The sequence below is a fragment of the Rhineura floridana genome, chromosome 11 (assembly GCF_030035675.1).
Source record: "Rhineura floridana isolate rRhiFlo1 chromosome 11, rRhiFlo1.hap2, whole genome shotgun sequence".
NCBI lineage: Eukaryota > Metazoa > Chordata > Lepidosauria > Squamata > Rhineuridae > Rhineura > Rhineura floridana.
The window spans coordinates 48,947,391-48,971,554 of NC_084490.1; the positions used below are offsets into that span (position 1 = coordinate 48,947,391).

Below are 24,164 nucleotides of genomic sequence, written 5' to 3' on the forward strand. Positions count from 1 at the left end.
GCCCTTGCCCTACCATGTGAGAAATGATGTCTTGTGAGCCTACTCTTCCTAACAGAAACTCCTCGCCACCTTCCAAGTTTCTCCTGAAATGTCAAATTCTGCCAAGTAACCCGATTTCTTTTTTCTTTAAAAGTCAACCCATGCCCCCCCTTTTTTGCTGTTTCTCCCATCCTCTCTGTCTATATTTTCCATCCGATCCAATGATGCCTGTACACCAGGGGTGAGGACGCTTTTCCAGCCTGAAAGCCCCATTCCATCACACGCAACATTCCAGGGGGCCATTTGCCAGTGAAGGGTGCTGGCGAGAGGCAAAATGTGAGCAGAGCAACAGATGTGATTCTTATCTCTATACAGCAGGTTATGGCCCAGCCATGCAAAAATCTGAGGTTTTTATACAACCACACAAATACACTTCTCTATCCATGCAAGCAAGGAGCATTGTTACAGTTCGAGATATATTCCAACCAGCAAAACGTTCAGAAGAAGAGTATGGAACAGGGCCAGTGAGGGGGTGTGGCCTGGGGAGAGTCCCATGGGCCAGAAAGAGAGGTCTCAAGGGCCACATTTGGCCCCTGGGCCTGAGGTTATCTACCCCTGCTGTACACAGATTTTTGTAAACTGCGGAATTCTCCCATATTCAAGTCCTATATTTCTGTAGCAGCCTTTCCCAACCTTGGGTCCCCAGATGTTGCTGGACTACAATTCCCATCATGCCTGACCATTGGCCATGCTGCCTGGGGCTGATGGGATTTGTAGTTCAGCAATGTCTGGGGACCCAAAGGTTGGGAAAGGCTGCAAAGGACCTCCCCCACCCATGAGCCTTCTCTCTTCTGGCATGGAGATTATATACTGTAAGATGAAACTGTCGTGGCTCTTTAGATTGGAGGAATGCCAGCTGAGATGTATTTATACTGCAGACAAAGAATGTCTGATACTCTTAAAAGGTTACAGTCTAGTGCTGTATGATGAACTGCTGGGGTTACCACAAGTTCCCTTAAATAACACCACTCCTATTGTGTGCTTTCTGGAGGAATTTGGCTTTGTTGCCAATACTTGCAGAATTAGTGGTGAAACATTCCCATTAGCATCTCAATCAAAAGCAGCTCCCCCCCCCCCCCCGGTCGCACACATACTAGGAGATTTTGCTGGGCTTGGCTGATTGTCAAAAAAAAGTTAGGAAGAATGGCTAAGTATGAAATGCCTCCCTATCATGACAACCCACTCACTCCAGCAAATAAAGTTGGGAGGGATTTCAGCAACAAATCTAGACAGAGCAAGACTTGGGCTTCAGAGCACCTAAAATGTGGCCCACATCTTGTCACGTACTTATGACTAGTTTGCTTTTGCAGGTCCAGCTATTCTTTTTTCCCCCATAGGCCTCGCCTCTGCTCCTTGTAAGGATAGGGAGAAGGAGTAACAGCATGGGCATTTGGTAGCTGGCTGTCCACTCCAGGACAAATATACCATTCAGCCAACAGTTGAGATGGCCCAGTGTATAGAAACAGCCTAACTTCATTCTTTGTGATGCAGGACAACGTGCCTCCCCATCTGTGCCAAGGACTGTCAAAATCCTGTGCAATGTAGTCTGTGTAAAATAATCTGATTGCAGCATTAGTGGTTTTCACACAATTTTGAATCCTTAACTACTCTGGAAGAATGTGTGAACACACAGGGGTAGAGGAAAGACAAATGATGCTTATCCAGACAGTCACTATTTTGGGGTGTGATTTAGTCACAGAGTGGCAAATTTTGGGTTGTTTTGGAGATCTTGAGCAACAAACCGACTTCCCCTAAAGACTGGGCTTTTTGTGATAGGGAAAGTGACAGAAAAGGGCACTGGCAAGTGTGGGATAAGTCTCGCTTGGTTGCAGCATTGTCTAACCTCCCTGAAAAAGCATCATAATTCTAGCTCCACGAGCTAGAGGGAGCCCCAGCTGATGAAGCGTCAAGGCCCCAGCTGACGAAGCGTCAAGGCGAGTTAAGCAGCAGAGCGAAAAGAGGGTAAGTAGTTCCCATTTATTCCATTATTTAATTGAAGTAAAACAGCTCAGAGCAATAAGTAATAAGGGCAGCCCAAGGTCACCCTGAGCTAGGAGCCAAATCCTGAAAGATCCTATATCTTAGGAGACAGATCCTAGGAGAAGGAAGCCCATAGAAAGCTAGTTTTCAACACCACCCTAGCAGGAAAGCTTCAGGGGACACTGTAAACAAGGCTAAATTCCAGTCGGAGAGAAGGGGGAAAAGGAAACTCCACCGACACATACAGGGAGAGAGTCAGCTCAGTCCTTGCTAAAAAGGGCAGCTTCAGCCTTCCTGAAACACAACCACAAGCTCTGTTTCCCTAGGTTAAAGAAAGGTCAGGCTGTTCTAGGTGGGAAAACAACAAACACAAAAGACTTGCCTGGAAGGCGCAGCCCCTTGATTAGATTAAAAGCAGCCAAAAGCTTAAACAGCCCCGCCCCTCGCTCAGGAAGGAAGGAAGCCTGAGAGAATACTAAAGAGTTAAGCCCCAGCTGATAGCCATCAGCCTCAAGTAACACATCATTGGCTGGCAGCAGTAGCTGGGAGGAACCAGCCACACATATAAAGTCAGAGCACCCTAGCGAGGGAGCCTGCTCCACGAGCTAGAGGGAGCCCCAGCTGACGAAGTGTCAAGGCGAGTTAAGCAGCAGAGCGAGTTCGGCAGCAGGGCGAGGAGGCAGCAGGGCGAGGAGGCCAGGGCCCCCCATTCTGCCCGTCTGTTCCCTGACCACAACTAAACCGCAGTCTCCAACCCACTGACGTAATAAACCTTAAACAAAACTATGCAGGTAAGAAGCCAGCAGGGGTGTGGGGGCTTTCCAGTGTTTTGCACCGCCTGCAGCATGTACGACTATCTGCCTGTTGGACAGAAGTCGTGGGTGTGCTCTCGGTGCAATGAGCTCCTGGCTCTCCGGGAATGACTTCATTTCCTTGAGGCCAAGGTGGCGGACCTGGAAAAGCTGAGAGAGGCAGAGAGGTGTGTGGAGGAGGCCTTCAGGGACGTTATAGCTGTGTCCCACTCCAACGATGATAGCTCTCCTGCTATCATGGAGAACGATGGTCTTGGGGAAGGAGAGCATCCAGCTGAGGAAGAGGGAAACGATCCCTTAGAAGGGACCCATTCCTTGGGGGATGAGCAGCTATCCTCTCGTGCTGAGGATATATCTCCAGGGGGTGGAGGGATCCTTGTAGTGGGTGATTCGATCATTAGGAACATAGACAGTGGGGTGTGTGATGGGCGTGTAGACCGCAAGGTGTTTTGCCTGCCTGGTGCGAAGGTTGCGGATATCGCCCGTCGTTTAGATAGTTTGGTAGACAGTGCTGGGGAGGAGTCAGTGGTCGTGGTGCACGTTGGCACCAACGACATGGGGAAATGCAGCCGTGAGGTCCTGGAAGCAAAATTTAGGTTGCTAGGTAGGATGCTGAAAGCCAGGACCTCCAAGGTGGCTTTCTCTGAAATGCTACCGGTTCCACGGGCAGGACCAGCCAGACAGGTCCAGCTTCGCAGTCTCAATGCGTGGATGAGACGATGGTGTCGGGTGGAAGGGTTCGGATTTGTTAGGCACTGGGGAACATTTTGGGACAAGCCGGGCCTGTACAAAAGGGACGGGCTCCACTTGAACCAGAATGGAACCAGACTGCTGGCACTTAAAATTAAAAAGGTAGCAGAGCAGCTTTTAAACTGACTGAGGGGGGAAACCCGACAGGAGCTGAGAAAGGTCCGGTTCGGAATAAACCTCCCCCCTGGGATAAAAACCAAAGAAATGATGAAATTTTAAAAGGGGTAGGCCTAGAAGTAGGCATTGTGAGAGCAGGGGCACAGGATATAAATTCAGAAGAGCAAAATTACCACAGGCCTAACCACAAGTGCCAAAGACACTTGAAGAGAGACACTGCTTACAAGTGCCTGTACGCTAATGCTAGGAGCCTCCGAACCAAGATGGGAGAACTGGAGTGCTTGTTCTTAGAGAAGAGCATTGATATAGTGAGCATAACGGAGACCTGGTGGAATGGAGAAAACCAGTGGGATACGGTTATCCCTGGATATAAACTATATCGGAAGGACAGGGAAGGACGTATTGGTGGCGGAGTCGCTCTATACGTGAAAGAAGGCATTGAATCCAGCAAGCTCGAAACCCCAAAAGAGGCAGACTCCTCCACAGAATCGTTGTGGGTGGTGATACCGTGCCCCAGGAGGGACTTAATACTGGGAACGATCTATCGTCCCCCTGATCAAAATGCTCAGGGAGACCTTGAGATGAGATATGAAATTGAGGAAGCATCCAAACTAGGAAATGTGGTAGTAATGGGTGACTTCAACTACCCGGACATAGACTGGCTGCATATGTGTTCCAGTCATGACAAAGAAGCAAAGTTTCTAGATATTCTAAATGACTATTCCCTAGATCAGTTGGTCATGGAACCGACCAGAGGGACGGCAACCCTGGACTTAATCCTCAGTGGGGACCGGGACCTGGTGCAAGATGTAAGTGTTGTTGAACCGATTGGGAGCAGTGACCACAGTGCTATTAAATTAAACATACATGTAACTGGCCAATTGCCAAGAAAATCCAGCACGGTCACATTTGACTTCAAAAGAGGAAACTTCACAAAAATGAGGGGATTGGTAAAAAGAAAGCTGAAAAACAAAGTCCAGAGGGTCACATCACTCGAAAATGCTTGGAAGTTGTTTAAAAACACTATATTAGAAGCTCAACTGGAGTGCATACCGCAGATCAGAAAAGGTACCGCCAGGGCCAAGAAGATACCAGCATGGTTAACGAGCAAAGTCAAGGAAGCTCTTAGAGGCAAAAAGTCTTCCTTCAGAAAATGGAAGTCTTGTCGGAATGAAGAAAATAAAAAAGAACACAAACTCTGGCAAAAGAAATGCAAGAAGACAATAAGGGATGCTAAAAAAGAATTTGAGGAGCACATTGCTAAGAACATAAAAACCAACAACAAAAAATTCTATAAATACATTCAAAGCAGGAGACCATCTAGGGAGACGATTGGACCCTTGGATGATAAGGGAGTCAAAGGTGTACTAAAGAACGATAAGGAGATTGCAGAGAAGCTAAATGAATTCTTTGCATCTGTCTTCACAGTGAAGATATAGGGCAGATCCCTGAACCTGAACTAACATTTGCAGGAAGGGATTCTGAGGAACTAAGACAAATAGTGGTAACGAGAGAGGAAGTTCTAAGCTTAATGGATAATATAAAAACTGACAAATCACCGGGCCCGGATGGCATCCACCCGAGAGTTCTCAAAGAACTCAAAGGTGAAATTGCTGATCTGCTAACTAAAATATGTAACTTGTCCCTCGGGTCCTCCTCTGTGCCTGAGGACTGGAAAGTGGCAAATGTAACGCCAATCTTCAAAAAGGGATCCAGAGGGGATCCCGGAAATTACAGGCCAGTTAGCTTAACTTCTGTCCCTGGAAAACTGGTAGAAAGTATGATTAAAGCTAGATTAACTAAGCACATAGAAGAACAAGCCTTGCTGAAGCAGAGCCAGCATGGCTTCTGCAAGGGAAAGTCCTGTCTCAGTAACCTATTAGAATTCTTTGAGAGTGTCAACAAGCATATAGATAGAGGTGATCCAGTGGACATAGTGTACTTAGACTTTCAAAAAGCGTTTGACAAGGTACCTCACCAAAGGCTTCTGAGGAAGCTTAGCAGTCATGGAATAAGAGGAGAGGTCCTCTTGTGGATAAGGAATTGGTTAAGAAGCAGAAAGCAGAGAGTAGGAATAAACGGACAGTTCTCCCAATGGAGGGCTGTAGAAAGTGGAGTCCCTCAAGGATCGGTATTGGGACCTGTACTTTTCAACTTGTTCATTAATGACCTAGAAGGAGTGACCAGTGAAGTGGCCAAGTTTGCTGATGACACTAAATTGTTCAGGGTTGTTAAAACAAAAAGGGATTGCGAAGAGCTCCAAAAAGACCTCTCCAAACTGAGTGAATGGGCGGAAAAATGGCAAATGCAATTCAATATAAACAAGTGTAAAATTATGCATATTGGAGCAAAAAATCTTAATTTCACATATACGCTCATGGGGTCTGAACTGGCGGTGACCGACCAGGAGAGAGACCTCGGGGTTGTGGTGGACAGCACGATGAAAATGTCGACCCAGTGTGCGGCAGCTGTGAAAAAGGCAAATTCCATGCTAGCAATAATTAGGAAAGGTATTGAAAATAAAACAGCCGATATCATAATGCCGTTGTATAAATCTATGGTGCAACCACATTTGGAATACTGTGTACAGTTCTGGTCGCCTCATCTCAGAAAGGATATTATAGAGTTGGAAAAGGTTCAGAAGAGGGCAACCAGAATGATCAAGGGGATGGAGCGACTCCCTTACGAGGAAAGGTTGCAGCATTTGGGGCTTTTTAGTTTAGAGAAAAGGCGGGTCAGAGGAGACATGATAGAAGTGTATAAAATTATGCATGGCATTGAGAAAGTGGATAGAGAAAAGTTCTTCTCCCTCTCTCATAATACTAGAACTTGTGGGCATTCAAAGAAGCTGAATGTTGGAAGATTCAGGACAGACAAAAGGAAGTACTTCTTTACTCAGCGCATAGTTGAACTATGGAATTTGCTCCCACAAGACGCAGTAATGGCCACCAACTTGGATGGCTTTAAAAGAAGATTAGACAAATTCATGGAGGACAGGGCTATCAATGGCTACTAGCCATGATGGCTGTGCTGTGCCACCCTAGTCAGAGGCAGCATGCTTCTGAAAACCAGTTGCCGGAAGCCTCAGGAGGGGAGAGTGTTCTTGCACTCGGGTCCTGCTTGCGGGCTTCCCCCAGGCACCTGGTTGGCCACTGTGAGAACAGGATGCTGGACTAGATGGGCCACTGGCCTGATCCAGCAGGCTCTTCTTATGTTCTTATGTTCAACAAAGAAGTCATCTGGAGGTGTCCAAGGACAAAGGGGATAGGAAGGAGACTATCCCTGGGATGGTCATAGCTTATCCCTTGGGTTTTTAACCTTTATTTGCTATTATGTAAATGGTAGCTGCTCCATGGATCTCAAGGTACTTTCAGATTATCTGTTAGCAGTAATTGCAGCCTACCTCTAGTGGACAATGAGGATAGATAACAACATAAGAAAAGCCTTGCTGGATCAGACCAAAGGTCCAACTAGCCCAGGATCTTGTTTCCCACAAAGTTCAATCAGATGCCTCTGGGAGTCAAGTATACACTGGAGTCGTGTTGCATAGAGATGGGTGAATTTGTCAGTTTTGCTTTCTCTGTTTCTGATTTCCCCCCCAATGTTAAGTTCTCCACATTTTCCCATCAGGTTGTGATTTTTTTTTTTAAATCCTTATGAAAATCTGTCAGCATTTTAGTACTAATTTCTTCTAATATGCACTTATTTATATGCATTTTTGCCTAATATACACATATTTTCAGAGCAATTTTCCTTAATATAATGCATTTTTGTATGTTATTTTCACAACTATATGCATTTTTAATACACACTTTGACCCTGTATATGCGTTTTTGTACACATTACTTAACTGGAGAAGTGCACTGCAAAATTTGGAGAAGTGTAAACTTTGAAGAATAGCTATGTTTCAGTTCTCTTATTGGTTTGGAAATTGCGAATTAGACAGGTTCACCTTTAAATTAAATTTAGAGCTGAATTAGAGCTGAATTAGAGCTGAATCAAATTTCCCTCTCATCCTTAGGAAAAATGCAACCGAACTTCCACAGTGGGCTGTTTTGTTAAAAATAAGCAAACAAGTATTCTGAGCAGATGTAAACAGATGAATAATATTATATCCTTTCTAAAGAAAATGAATGCTCCACGTAAACTGTAATTAAAGTAATAGGTCTGCCTCCTTGCACAGAGGATCTTTTGAACTGTGTTTTTGAATCTTTGCTGGCTTGCATTTGGGGAGAAGCTGTGATGATGTGTTCCCCTTCGGGAAATGTAGTTGTCTTGTAGGGCAAGGCAAGGGGTTGGAGGAGGGCAGAACTAGGATCACTTATTTGTCTTTCAAGAGGGAAGGAAACAGGAATGGCAGGGAGAGCTTAAGAACTGGTGTGTGTACCCACGCGGCACAACTTTTCCTTCCCACATAGTTTCATTTATTTCCAGGTCTGGCTTTCCTTGTCCCCCCACTGGAAAATCTTGCTTCTTCCCATTTTGCTGGTAAGCTAACACAGTGCCTCCCCAACTTTTTTTCCCCATGGACCATTTGAAAATTGCTGATGGCCTTGGCAGACCCCTTCATGATTCCCCCCCCGCCACTTGCACCAATTGGAATGTACTGTGCTAGATGCTGTATTTTTTATTGTACATTTATTACTTTTATTTCTTAAGATTGTGTTACAATTTTCATTCCATAGAGTTCAAGTTGTAATACAATATAGTACAAGAAATGAAAGAAGCAATAAAAATACAATTAAAAATCAACGTGAATATTTAATGGTGGCATGCTGCGGAACACCAAAATGGAGCTCTCAGGTGACTGATGGTCCACAGACCACAGTTTGGGAGCCTCTGGGCTAACATATTCAGGGTGCATTTCCTCCCCTGGTAATACCAACTTGCCCTCCATTATGACAGGTGGTAGGGGTGGGGAGAGGTTCTGAATATTGCATGTGGCAAAGGCAGAAACCCATTCTGTGTACTGCAACTGGCAAAAGCAAAAGCAGAAGCAGAAAAGCATTCTGCACATTGCGCGGGGCAAGGGCGGAAAGGCATTCTGCATATTGCAGGTGGCCAGGATGGGAAGATGCACTGAGCAAGGGGTTGGACTTGATGGCCTTATAGGGCCTTTCCAACTCTACTATGATTCTATATTATAGGATATGTATTGTAAGATAAAATGCATATGAAAAGAATGCTTTTGTGTTTGCTTGTTTTAAAGAAGAGTTCACACAAGCAAAACTGACACGGACCAGAAATAGACTGATCCATCCAAATTGTAGGTCAGACCACTCATGATACTAAAAGGGTCATTTTAAATGAACTTAATCTTTGGACAGCTGCAAATAATAGCCATGAGTAGTGGTGGGTGATTAGATTCAGTGCTGTGGAAGGTGGAAATGGGGAATTTAACTCTTCCTTTCCATCGCCATGGTCCTGATCAAAAGTTCATCCCCAGAGCTGCTTTTTGCATTAGGAAGGTAGCTCTCATTGCTACATCCCAACATTTAGATTCTATATACTGAATGCATTTGTGTTGGTCTCATGGTGCTGTCTTATCCATGACCTTCCCTGCCATGTTCCAGGATGAAGTGACCTGCTTCAAGTGGCACTGTGGTGGGCGGAGGGGAAGACAGATGAAGACAGAAATTAGCGTCTGATAAGGGTGGGGGAGAAATTTGATTACTTTTGTATTTAAAGCCAAATCTATCAAATTAGCAGTTTCTGAAACAAAATGAGAACTGAAATACAGCCATCCTTTGAAATTCACACTAATCCAGATTTTGTGATGTCTACCAACCAATGTCTACAAAAATGCATAAATGTGCATAAAATGAATGCGTTATTGAGAATAACATACAAAAATGCAATCTTTAGGAAAAATTGCTGGTAAAATGTGTACGTCAGTCACAACTACATACAAAAATGTGCATATTAGGAGAAATCCACACTGCAGAATTTTCATGAGGATTTTTCTTTTAACAGACGGCAAACTGATGCAGAAATGTGGAGGACCAAATTTAAGATTAGAAAAATGAGAAACTGAGAGAGCTGAAATGGACATATCCTTCTGTTCCTAGCATGTGAATGGGACACAGGGATGTGGGGCAAATTCTATTCAGTTCACATTTAAAAGTGAAGTTGCCAAATTTGTACTTTCCAGAACAATATGCAAAACAAAACACAGCCATCTTTTGGAATTCACACTTCTCTGAATTTTGCAGTGCAATTCTCCTGCCAAGTAATGTGTGCAAATATGTGCATATATTAAGATAAAGTGTGCATATAAATATATATATATCTTCATGAAAATAACATACAAAAGCATTATATTAGGCAAAACAGCTTTGCAAAAATGTGTTTAGTAGGATAAATTTGTAATGAAATGCTGAAGAATTTTATATTGGACTAAATATATCGGAAAGTGATGTGGACATGTGGAGAACTGAAGAATGGAAAAATGAGAAAGATGGACAGATTTGCCCCATCCCGAATAGTATAGTCAGACTTTTCCCACTGCTGGCCATATCAAGGTGGATGGGGGATGATACAAAATGACTTGGGCCAGTACTAGTTCAGTCTCACAAGATGAACAGCAAAAAGAGGCTTTGAGTTGCTTCAAGAAGCTGCCATTTCCTCTCCCTAAGAAAAAAAGAAAGAAAAACAAGACAAACTTTTGATGATTCTGTGCAACTATAACATCTGGTGTGGTAAGCGTGTTAAAAAGGAGCAGCTGATGTGTGAGGTAACTGCCTATTTACTGGGTTACCTGCAGGCCTCAGATGAAGAACACAGGGTCCAGGTAGGTTCATGTAGGGAGAGGCAGCCCTTGAGGTATCGGGGTCACGAGACACATAAGACTTTATTGGTCAAAACCAGTACTTAGAATTGAGCCCAGGTTTTATTGAATTGAATTGAACTGAGGTGGTTTTATTGTGGGATTTATGCTCCTCGTGCATGCAAGTTTTTTGCAGCATCCGTACGATGTTGTTGATATCAAGCTACCGGCCCATATTTCCCCACCCCCTTTTAATCTGAATTTACTCTTTCTTGACAAAATCCCAGAAGGGATTATCCACATGGGAGCATTACTTCTTACTAAAGACATTGTTTTTACCTCCGTTTTCTATTTGCACCGTCCCCAGTAAGGGCTCAAACACAGTGTTTTCTATTTACGCTGAGGGGAAGGATCAAACATGCAGTTTCCTAATGACCACGCCCTCTAGTTTAACATTGCTGCTCCCTCTGATTGCTTGGCAACCAAGCAGGCTGCAGTGCGTTCCTTTAAAAAAAACACCCGGAAGTGTGAATATTTTTGTTTTCCTTGGTAGGATACAGCTGAAATACAAATCCTTGTTTGAGCAGTGTTATGCTTTTGTGCACAAGTTAGGGGGAAAAGAAAAATAAGGCACCGTTTGCAGCAACATAAAAATGCCAGCAGAATGGGAGAGAGCAGCTGGAAGTTTCTCTTCAGCCCACAAGAAATGAAATGTAAGAAGAGAGGAGGAGGGAGTGGGCATGGAAAGGGGAACAATTGACACACCCACCTAAAAGCATCAGAGCAAAGCATCTGCAAGCATTAGAGACAGAGTGAAGACATTTTTTCCTTCCCTTTTCATATTATCAGAGGATTGGGTTAGTATGGATTTATAGGGGGGAAACTGCATGATAGCTTCTGTTTGCCGATAACGTCATGTGAACCATGCGAATTAAAAGGGGATGTGAGTAGCACCAAACGCACACTAAACCACCATGTAGATGAGCCTGAAGTTAAAAAAAACCAACCTGTTGCAACAACTCACTTGTGATATCTCCATAACTCATTTACAATATTAAGCTCTCATCTGGAAGCACCTGAAGTGTGCTGGCATCATGTCACACATTTTTTTAACTAAGGGCAAAACTAGATGTCCAGCATTAAGTGCATGAATGCAACTGGCCTACATGTTTTTTGTGCCCTTTAAAGGAAACTTCCACAGGTCTGTAAAGCAAATTGTAGTTTCAGAAAGGTGGTTTTTATTGGGACATGGGTAGGGAGAGAAAGAGTTAAACTCCCTCTCCCCACCCCTGTCCAGAGGCTGCTCATGCTCCTGCTCCCCCACAACTGCTATTTACATTACAATTGAATTCACTCAATTAATGTTGCATCTAGTTCAGCCCTTCCTAGATGAGAATCTCAGACCTGTTTTTTTGGCAGTAGACACATTTCTCTTGTAATTTGTCTCATTTTGTTTAATTTGATGTTAAGAAACTCAGAGGTGGAGCACTAGTTGGTACAGAATGTAAGGATCCAAAATTGCTTTTCTAGTCCTAATCACACTAAAACCAGCCCTTAGTCATTTCTGTCTGTGGAAAACACCTACCAATTTTAGTATGCCATGATGGCTGGGCTTGCCATGAGATGCATGAAACTAATATTCTTTTGGCTGCTGATTCTAGGATAGGCACCATTTTCCTGTCTCCTTTCTCTTCTCTCTCTCAAATCCTCTTTCAGAGGCAACATGTCTCCGAATACTAGTTGCTGGGAATCACAAACGGAGAGAGTGCTGTCGCACTCAGCAGGGGCGTCACTACCGGGGTGCGGAGGGAGCGGACCGCACCCGGGTGACACCATGAGGGGGGTGACACCCAGAGCTGCCTTGCCCCATGCCGTTGCCCGGCAAAGGAGCCGAGAAGCGCTCCGGGTCAGCGCAGCCAACTCCTCCTCAGAGGTGGGCGGGCGAGACCGAAAGCAGGCGCCCGCTCGCTGGCGGTGAAGCCGGGACGGGCCTTCCACCGTCAGCCTGGAGCGCATTGCGAGTGCACCTGGGAGGGCGCACGCTGGAGGTCTGCACCCCTCCGCACTCCCGCTAGTGACGCCGCTGGCACTCAGGTCCTGTTTGCAGACTTATCATAGGCATCTGGTTGTCCATTGTGAGAACAAGATGCTGGACTAGTTGGGCCATTGGCCTGATCCAGCAGCGTTCTTCTTATGTTCTTACTATGCATTACGAATTTAGCTCCAGCCGAAAGCCATGTGTGTGTTTACTTGAAGTATTTGCATCAGGTACAAATATTTTGAAGGTCTGCTAAAACCCAAACTTGCTAAGAAGGCCTGCCTGGCCCCATCTCTCACGACTTCCATCAGGAGATTATTTATTTATTTATTTAGCTAGGCCCTTTGCCTGTAAACTGACTTGTAAAAATGTTGAAATTAGTTTTAACTGGTTATTTTCATTGAAGTTTTACCTGCTTTTAGTTTGTGCTTTTATCATGTTTTATTGGATTTGAGGTAATTGTTATCAGCTGCCCTGAGCACCTTTGGTAGGATACAAATTTAACAAATAACAGATAAATATTTTTTCTCATTCTACTGTTTTTTCCCCCCTGATGCCCAGTCTCCAGTCCTCTTTTGCTGAATTTATTCCCGGAGGCATCTGGTTTACCACGGTGAGAACAGAATGATGGACCAGATGGGCCTTTGGCCTGATTCAGTAGGGCTATTCTTTTGTTCACACGCATGCACATATGTGCGGGCACACACATGGCTCAGATCAGTTGCTGCGGCTGAGCAGGCTCAGCATAAGCTGCATTAAAATGGTACAATCTTTTGAATTTAGTTTTTCATTTTGGCACTGGCATTACAGAAATAAGCATGTATAATAAATAATTAAAGTACAGCTAAGTCTTAGAGCCCTTTCCTCTTTATATTGACTTAGGCTTGAGATTGAACGTGGCCTTTGTGAGAACATGGAAGCTGACCTTAATGGGTTACACTCTGATTTAGATCAATTGGCCGGCTGTAAGACTGACCTAGAGGCTGAGCTTGCATCTTTGCAAGAGGAACTCACTGGTCTCAAGAACCATGAAGAGGTACATAGCTGGCTCACCAAAATATGACTCCCTCCTAGGGATGGGTGATAATATGATTCAGCTCACATTTAAAGGCAAACCTATCTAGTTTGCACTTTCAGAAACAATGTGCAAACTGGAACATAGCCATCCTTCAAAGTTTGCAATTCTCTGAGTTTTGCAATGTGGTTCTCCATCCAAATAATGTATACAGAAATGCATAGACTAGGGTAAAGTTTGATTGTTGAAAGTAGCATACAGATATGTATTATATACTGGAAATTTTCTTTGCAAACGTGTATATTAGGTAAAATTTCATACAAAAATATGTATATTAGGAGAAATCCGCAATGAAATGCTGATGAGTTTTCATGAAGACTGATAGGGAAATGTGGAGACCTGAATTTAAGATTGGAAAAATGAGATACTGAGAGAAAACCAAAACTGACATATTTGCCCATCCCTACTCCTTTCTCTTAATAAAGACAATGCATACATTATTTACTCATTGTATTCATATATGCTAAAATTCAGAAGCTGCTTTTTGACCTAAAGGGTCCCCAAAGTGGCACAAAACCATTTTTATAAAAAAAACCCTGCTAAAATGGGCTCCTACTGGGAGGAAGAGTGGGATATAAATCAAATAATCAAATAAATAAATAAAAACAACATAACACGAATTGAGCAGCACAGAAACAAGCAAATTGTACTGCTATACAAAGCCCTTCAGAAAAGGGAAAGCAAGTTTAGCAACACTGAAGACCCCTGAGGACAAAACAGTCTACGCCAATTTATGAAAGGTGGATTAAAAAGGAAGCTGGATGCCACAACCGAGATGGTGCTGCCTTCATAGGCACCAAGCAGATGATGGAATGCAGAGCGGAACCTTCCTGAAAAATCTCGACGGGCTTGTGGGAGTAGGCCGTCCTTTAAATACCCAAGACACAAACCATTTAGGACAGCCTGCCCGAAACTGATGCCCTCCAGCTCTTGTTGGACTTCAAACTCCATCAACCCCTCCCTGCATGGCCAATGGTCATGGATGATGGGACTTGGAGTCCAGCAATATCTGGAAGGCACCAGGTTGAGGAAGGCTGGTTTAAGACTGCAGTGGTGATGACCAAGACTTTGATACTGACTTGGAAACAAACCAGGAGTCAATGAATATCAAATGATAACAGAGCAATATGCTCTGAACAGTACCCCCTCCGCTGCACAGCAATCCTGGCAGCAGCATTCTGCGCCAGGTGCAATTTATGGATCAAAGCCAGGCGCTACATACAGCATGTTACAATAGTTTAATTGGGATGTGACCAAGGTATGTGTGACATTGACCAGATGTGCCTTCTCTAGGAAAGGTAGCAGAGCCAAACCAGTCTTTATATAATATGACAGCAAAGGCATGGTGATTGTAAAAGGGAGCTCTCTTTTGCAGGAATTAATCTGTTTGCAAAAACAGTCAGGTGATGTCAACATGGGCTCCTGCTGGGAGAAAGGGCGGGATATAAATCAAATAATAAATAAATAAACATGAAAGTCAATGTCTGCCATGGTCCAGATCTGAAGAAAATCCTGGAGGAGATGAGAGGCAAGTACAAAGCAATGGCTGCAGAAGTTGCAGAGTGATATGAAGGCAAGGTAATGAATGCAGCTCCTGTAAGGGAGTGAAACTAAAAGGAGGAAACCCTGATGGGAGAAGAGCAGGACTTTCAGGGATCTCCAAGGTGGTGGTGGTGGTCTGCATTGCTGTTATTTACTACTTTTATACCCCCACCTTTCCCCCAAGGAGTCCAAGGCAGTGTATGTTCCTCCTAGCCCCTCCATGTTATCCTCATAACAACCCTGGGAGGTAGGACAGACTGGGAGATAGTGATTGGCCCAAGGTTATCCAGCAGGCTTTGTGACCAAATGGGAACTGGAACCTGAGTCTCTGAGCCTGACATTCTTACTATTTCACCACAGTGCTTTCTCCCTGCTCTAACAGAAGAATAAATAATGCAATACAGTCGGATGTATCCAATTGTGAATACTTTATTCAGGCTGCAAAACCCGGAGTCTTTAAACAAAGAAAAAAGATCAGAGCAATACATAATCCTGGCTAGGACAGTGTCACTAAAATAGATGCTGAATGTGCTATTTTCTTCTTTTCTGTCAAAGCCAGCATTCCAACCCGCCTCCCCCGCATAATGAATAATGCATAAAACGTCTGAAAATGCTGATGTTTCAGTCGATGTGTGTTTCAGCTGAAGGAGGTGAATGAGGAAGCTTGCACCACAAGCCAGTATGCTGAGGATAGCAACCACTGATTTGAAACATCAGCTGCAGGCCTTAGAGATTGATCTCCAAGCCCAGTGTAATCTGGTAAAGAAGAGTGGCGCAGGAAGCATCTTATTCTTCTATCCTGCTGTCCCTTTTGGAGCTCAGAGGAACTCGCATACTGGGGGACCTAGTGGGTCTTCCATCCTGGTACTAATCAGGCCCAGACCCTCTTATCTTCAACAATGCCATGCCATTGGGTGCTCTCTGGCCATTCGCTGGGTACAGATGCTTGGATCCATGGGGTGATGGTACTCAGTGAACTTAGGACCAGTAGTGGCTGATGGAGCGACATAGGATGGAGCAGTGCTGCGCCTGGCTTCCCAGTGCCAGGGTCACTGCTGGTTCCTGAGAGGGGGAGAGGCATTGGAGAAGGTGGTGTGGTGCAGGCGCCGTGGCAGGAGTGCTGAATCAGCTCCACTGTTGCGCCCACACTGTGCTGGCTGCCATGCTGCCTCTTCCCTCCACTTTTTGGTCACCAGCAGTGACCCTGGCATTGAGAAGCTAGGTGAGCAGTCCCGGCCCATCCCTCCCTGACCAGCCAACCTTTATTGCTGCCTAGGACATTTCATCTGGGAGCATCATCTGGGCTGGAAGAGGCAATGGCGTGCTTCACACCAGGCCCCCAGATTGGTCCCAAGGTGATTGACAAACCATGCCATGACATCGATAACCCCCTCTTTAGCCATCAGACCTATCCTTCAGGTTGACTATCTCTCCAGTAGGCTAGTGGCCTTTTTTGTCTATAAATCAGTTGTGTGGGCTCGCAGCAGGAAGGAGGGAAACCTTCTGCAGCCCTTGCTGTCGAAAACCCTTTCTCCCTTAATATAGCCCCAGGGAGGAAGAACAAGTGTGTTGCTCTCTGCTCCCCCACTCATCCCTCTGGGGAAGAAATATGAGGTGGATGGGACTTTAGATCTGCTGGGGCAGGTCTGTGGATCCTGGTGACTTTGCCTGTGCACAGGGGACAATATCTGTGCATTCCTCTCTGATCCAGGTACTTGGCGAGGGCATAAGAACATATTAAGAGCCTTGTGGGATCAGACCAAAGGCACATCTAGTCCAGCATCCTGTTTCCCACAGTGGCCCATCCAGGGGTATAGTCGTCCTAGGTGGGTGTTAGACCCCTTACTTATTTGGAAGTAGGGTTCTACCAACGTCCACCATACCTTCCTGCTGATTGCAGCCAATCAGAGGAAAAGGAGGTGAATTATCCACTGAGAAGACTTTTCTCAGTAGCTAACAACTCCCCTTTCATACTGATTGGCTCCTAGGGATGTCTTTTGCAGCAGAAGGTGTGCACAGGAAGGATTGAGTGTGGAGACAACAGAGAGTAAGCAAGGGGAAAGTGGAAAAGAAGGGAGGGGAGGGGAGACCTTGGGCTAAAGGGGGGATCTCTCTTTCTCTCTCTGCTGCATCCTCACAGTTTGTTTGTTTGTTAACAAGGATTTAATTCTCAACCCAGCAGACAAAAAAGGGGGACAGAGGAAGATGTGTGCTTTTGTTCCTTCCCAAAGCTAGGAGTAGTAAGGGAAGAGGAGGGAGAGAGAAAAATACGTTTGGGGTGGGAGGAAAGAGAGAAAGTGTTTGTGTGTGAGAGATGGTGGTTCATGGTGTTTTAATGATGTTCTGTACATGTGTGTTGTGCAATGCAAATGAATACTTGGAGGTCTGCATAGATCGTTGCAATGCATAACCTATGGAAAGTACTCCACTCAAAGTAAGAGACTGAACACTCATTTTATTTTATAATCTTAGAAGGTTGTATAATCTTAGAAGGGGGCATGGCTGTACAGGGGAATGGCTGAGTGGGGTGACGTGGCTATCATGAAGGGACCCTGCACTTCTGAATCAGCCACTATGCTACTAGGCCAGTCAGATCCCTATGGGAAGCCTATGAGCAGGGCTCAAGCACAATAGCCATCTCCTGCAGCCGTTCCTCAGTGACTGGTCTTCAGAGGCATATAGCGCCTCTAACCCTGGAGGTAGTATACAGACATCATGACTAGCAGCTATTGATAGGCTGAATTCATGACTTTATATTCTTTCTCTCTGCTTTAAGCATAGTCTCTGACCCGCAAAGCATTTCATTCATCATCACACACTTTGGGTTCTTTAAGACGTTGGCTCTTGTCCCTCCCCCCCCTTAGAGACACACACTGCAAGCGTCTTTGGCTGAAGCAGAATGCCGCTGCAACTCTCAGCTAACCAAAATACAGGGTCACATCTCCTGCTTGGAGCAGCAGCTGGCTGAGCTACACTTGGAAACGGAGGGCCAGGGCCGGGAGTACAAAGAGCTCCTTGGATGCCAAGAACCGGTTGGAGCAAGAGATCCAGACTTACCACAGCCTCCTAGAAAAAGGGCAGCAAGACCACATGTACATAAACTAAAGGCAGACCAAAACTTAGCAGAGGGGTTGAATTTTGTTCCAGCCAGAGAGCCGAATTCCCTTGTGAGCAGCCCTCCAGGGGCCACAGCCTAGTGATGGGTGGAGCCAGTGGCAACCCCAGGTGGAACAATGGATGTGATTCTTACCTTTGCACAGTAGGCTACACTCTAGCCAGTCAAAAGTCAGATGTCAGACACTGAGACAGACACAAACTGCAGCATCCAGGCAATCAAGAGGCATTATCATAGCTGAAGGACACATCCCTACTAGGTAAAAGTGATGGAGCAGGGCTGGTGAAGGGCATGGTCTGGCCAGAGTCCCGAGGGCCACACAGAGAGGCCTGGAGGGCCATATTTGACCCCCAGGCCCAAGGTTTCCCATCCCAGGCTTAGCAGAATTTGCTCCTCCTTTTGGCTTCTCTTAGGTAATATCTTTCCATCTTGGGAGCCCCCAAACCATGGGACACACAGGGTGCCTGCATATAGCACCCATCTTCCCATACTGTCCTGAGATCCTGCTTATCCTGAGTCTGGAAGTATATGTTGTGGTTGCCATGGGAACCGGTGTTATCATCCTGAGACTGTAACATTCATCTCAAGTATTATTTGGGGGGTAAGGATGTCTGAGGAATCTGATTTCTGTGAATTCCAGTGCAAGCAAACTTGATCTGCACCTCTGGGACTTGTGTCCAGATTGAAACATAATTATCCGGTGGATTTCTCAGTTCTCTGAGTTTTGTGATACAGTTCTCAACTCAACAAGCATGCCACAATGCATGAACAAATTATTTCTAATGTTATTAAATCATTATTATTTCTATCATGTTACATAAGCAAATTACAAAAAATGGAAAACAAGCTGGAAGAATGGAAGGAAAGTTATAATTTGACTCAATTAACAACCGCATTGCCATTAGCCATGTCTGCTTCAGAATGGGCCCAGTGATGTACATGTCACATCTGGAGGGCACCAAATCGGCTACCCCCACTTTAATTTGCACTCCGCCATAATTTTAAACTCTAAACTGCGGGTACTAAAATGAGCTACTTAAAGGGCAAAATCCTATGTATGCCTGCTCAGAAGTCCTGCTGAATTCAATAAGACTTACTCCCAGGTAAGTGTGAATAAGACTAAAGCCTTGGCATCTTCTCCGAAGGCTGGTCAAGTGGATCTTCGCCCTGTATATCTTGTTTCTGGAAACTGCTTTGCTTTTAGTTAATTTGTATAACTTGATCATGTTAAATCTTTCCAAGGGGATTGGTTAATCAACCCCTTTTGTTGCTAATAAAGGCTAATAAAGGCTTTGCAACTGAACCTAAACAGCAGCTGAGTCAATTCTGACAGTGTGATGGTGACAGCCATATGGGAAACAATATTTAACAGGCATTGCAAAATGACAGGTTGTATTCACCCTGCACTTTGGATGCTGTCCTTCCTGCAAAGCAGCCCCATAAAACTGTCTCAGACAAGGCTAGTTCCATCATGCCATTCTTATGAATAACAAATAATTACAATTAATGATCATAATAACATGGTCTTTGAGACGTGCAACAGGTGCAACCTTGCTGTTGTCTGCCAGGCATCAAAATGAGTTCCCACCACATACTAGGCCATCATCAAACCCAGCATCATCCCATGCCATGACGTTCTTCCAAACTGACTGTGGTGCCCCAAGTAGACCCACCTACAACCTGGGAGTCCAGGGTTCAAATCCCCACTTGGCTCACAGGGTGACCTTGGGCTAGTCACCATCTCTCAGCCTAACCTACCTCACAGGGTTGCTGTGGGGATAACATCGGGAGGGGAAGTACCATATTTGTATGCCTTTTTGAGCTCCTTGGAAGAAAGGTGAGACAGGAGTGTAGTGAGATAAATTTCATTGGGTGGGCAGAGACATAAATTGGGGGGGCAGAAGGGTTGGGGCATGGATCACTATTAAATATGTTTGGGAGGGAAGGTTTTTCATAGATAATCACAAAAATAAACCCCAATTTATTCATTTTCATTAGGAACTATGACGTCAATTTTACAAAAAAGGAAATCAATTTAAAATGCAATATTTCCCACATGCAAAATAGTTGTGTAAACTAAATAGCAGCGTCTAGGAAGTAAATGTATATTGTACAAATCATCCTATAATAATGATCTGAACTGTTAATAAAGTCTAATGTCAGCCCCAAACAGAGCACAGCTCTAGTATACTGTATGGCTCCCCGAATAATTTTTCTCACCATTCCCAAAACACTCTCGATTTCGGCAAGGTAGGCAGCAATATTTTTTTTTAAAAAAAAGTATACACAGGACTGGCGTGGGCTGAGAGATCCAGCGGCGGGGATGCAAATTGCTGCACCCCAGTCGTCAGATCAGTTCTTTGATGAGTGGGGAGGGGCCGATCAGCTGATGTGTGTGTCCTGTGTTTGTATGTGCAAGAGAGTATGAGGTGACCACATCTACCTTTGCTCCCAGCCAGGTGAATGCAGTCCTTGGGCCAAAAAAAGTTACCCATTCCTGCAGTATAAGGCACCAGTGTCCACACGTGCCTAAAAAGGCAATGCAGGTTTTCAGGCAGCCCCATATGCTTCTCCTTCCTTCTAAGGCTGCCAGTATCCCCTGTGCAGGATCACGAGGTGGATGCAAGGAGGTGGTGGGCAGATCTGGGGCATCCTAAGGGATCCCAAATGAAGCCTGAAGGGTCGTTCGGAGGCGGATCTGTACTGACAGAACCTGAAAGAATCTGGTGTTCACAGAGTTTTATACTCCATTGCAGATTTCCTGGCAGAGCAAATTTTACTGGTCCAACCAGTAAAATACTAACTGCTTGGAATCCCTATCTTCTTCTTTCCACACTCCGAGAGATAGTTATGCAGTGATAAGGCTGCAGGTTGCTTCTTCAGTATGCTTTTCATCCATAGATCAGCTGTTCAGTGGTGCCTGCAAATCGTGCTTTGGGCAGGGAGCCATGTCTTTACATGTTCCACATGGATGTGGCTTGACCGAAAAAGCCTTGTGGGCCAAATGGGGAGGCCTGGCAGGCCAAATTTGGCCTCTGGGCCAGAGGTTCCCCACCCCTGAAGTAGCCCATTTCATGCACCCTGAAAACCAGAGGCATTGTGGTCATAGTGCTAACCATTCATTATGTGGTGCTCAGAAGCCTGATCTCCCCCCCCCACAAAAAAAAACCCCTTTGTCAGCCTCAAATGTAGCTTTATAAGGTAGAATTGTTTCATGGGGACACTTCTGGATGATTAACTGGCCATATTTTCTGTAGCAGGAATCTTTGAAGATCTGTTTGACTTTCTATCCAGGTCTGCAGAACAATAGTGTGTTTCTAGAAGACACATTCAGAGCTTTAGGCTGGGGGGGGGGAAGGGCTTGGTGTGACAAAGCTTGAGAGACGCAACATAATCTGTGCTTGACACTTGTTGGAATCTCAGTTGTTTGATAGCAGCTCTCTAGACACAAACATACACACATCTCATTGCAAGTTTATTGTTGAATGCACCTGAAACAAGGGAGCCCACAATATTGTCACTAGCAGTTGGAGGCTGGTGCATTAGGGTAAGTAGGGCGCTGCCTCACCAGCCTCAGCCAGCCTGCCTCCTGCCTGCCTGCCTTCTTCCTTACAACCAATCAGAGGATGGCTGTGCTGGGCATTGGTTCTGGCTTCACCTACTGTTGGTCTCCCTGCCTTCTGCACCACCAATCCTAATGGGCACAAGCCACCACTGGTCGCTAGGCTAAATGGTCAGTAGAGAATTTTAGACTCTCGATTTAATGACCTTAGGACCCCTCCAGGCTGGTTTTGTCCCCTCCCAGGTGTATTCTTTATGCAGTATGTCATTTATGCAATAATAGTGTGTTAGCGGTGGATTTATACTGGACCGTCCACACATCATTCCATTTTATTAGTTGGTCTCTGATGCTTCCCCAATGCTACCACATTAATGCCATCCAGAGGGGTGCTCTTGAGCTATTGTGCAACAAAAGCAGGACAACCCCTGGGACATTTGTAATATTAAAAAATTACAGGATTTCAGCAGGAAGTTATAGGACATGCACTGATTGGAAACGAAGCAGTGTGCCCACCCTCAAAGTTTGGCCAACAGTATTGAAAGCAGGATTGCATGAAATGGCCTCTATACCATCATGAGCACAGATCATCATGAATGCACAATAAAAAGGATGTCTGGAGGGGCCCTTACAGACACACCCATTTTTGATGCCAAAGTATATTACTTCACTTACTTGAAATGGTCTTAAGAGGGGCTCTACTATTGAGCTACAGCCCTTTAAAATGTGGTAAGTCAATCCTGTTGTGTTTGAGGGGCCCTCCTGCTCATTCTGGTGAGTGGGCCCTAGACATCTGCCCCAAAGTCCTGCCCTCATGGCACCATTGAAAGTAGTGTCAGAAAATCAGAAGCAAAGAGAGGAAGCAGCAACACTCCCTGGGATGGGGGGTGCAGGGGTGTAATTATCTGGGGTCCTTACTTTTTTGCTATGTCTTCAGTGTCCTACGAGCCAATCAGCATGAAAGGGGAGTGTGTTAGCCACTGAGAAGAGTCCCAATGAGTGTAAATTGCAAGCAAGTCTTTCTGAGTTCCTTCTTCAAAAAGCCAAGACCAGCTGTGGAGAGTGAGGATTCTGTAATTGCAGGAGAAGAGACAATGAATCCTGATGATAGCATCTCATCTACATCATCAAGCAGTTTGGTAGCTGCAAGAGATAAACATCTAGACACTGAATTCAGTAATTCCAGCAATATCTCTGAGAGTGAGAAAGGACAGTAAATGGTGATAGTGACAGAGAAGCAGAAAGCAGTATTCAAGCCTGGCCAGATTATTCTATAATCTTAGAAGGTTGTATAATCTTAGAAGGGGGCGTGGTTGTGAGGGGGCATGGCTTTGACTATTATAAAGGGACCCTGCACTTCTGAAGTTGCCACTACACTAACATTTTGAACCCCCTAAACTCACATTTAAATTTCATAGTCACATTAAAAACACATGTTAAGACTCTAAATTGAAATAATGACTTGCGTTCCCACCCACATAGGTTTCACTTGCAGAATCCTGAATATGAAAAGTTCACTGAAGAATGGTGTATATCCAATGTTGCCAGGGTGGGGGTGGGGGTGGGGTGAGAGGACATGGAGTTTATGGAACAAGCTAACTGAAGTCTTGAATCCCAAGACAAATGTTTTGAGGTAGCAAAATGTCCTCTCAACTCAGGATCTTTGAAATTCCTTTGGAACTTTCTTCTCTTCCTGTGCTGGGATCATCCAGCACAAATTTTACCTGTGTGAGAGTATCCTTTGGATAACTGATTTTTAAAAATGAATCTCCTGTGACAACAAGAAAAGAAGGAACCATGAAGTATGAATTACAATAAGGGACAGTTTGGCGGCTCACATCAGACAGTCAAATATTTATTAATGATGTGCAGGACAGCCCCATTATTAAAAAAAAAATTGCAGCCCTAACATTTTCCAAGCTGTAGCTTCACATTCTGAAGTTTAATGAATATATGAATTAATTAAACATATAATATAGAATTAAAATGTAATGTCTCCTTGTGTGTCTCTAACACACACAAACAAATTTAAAAGCCCACATTCATTCTTTTTCCTATGTTAATTTTGTCCACATCATTACTGCCTAACACATCAAAGACCTGGAAAAAGTTTTCATCAGAGGGTGCCTGCTAGGCATTATGTAAACCGAGCAAGCTAATTATGACAGGCAATGAGATAAAAAAAATGATGTTGAACAAGCTTTGCACAATTGCCAGTGAAGCCACATTTATGAAACCAAAGCATTTCCAGGGGAAGATGTCCCTTATCAGGGATGGAAGAACTACTTAAGATTTTCTGTGCCTCTACTGGGACTGAGCATTTCTCTTTAGGGTTCGAGATAGCCAACCATGCCCTCTTCTAGGACACTCC

General features: G+C 44.7%; 1 pseudogene; it reads left to right on the forward strand.

Moving 5' to 3' along the window:
* The first annotated feature begins 15,800 nt into the window (after positions 1 to 15,800).
* LOC133368034 (keratin, type I cytoskeletal 19-like) lies at positions 15,801 to 18,224 on the forward strand (annotated as a pseudogene).
* Positions 18,225 to 24,164: the final 5,940 nt, after the last annotated feature.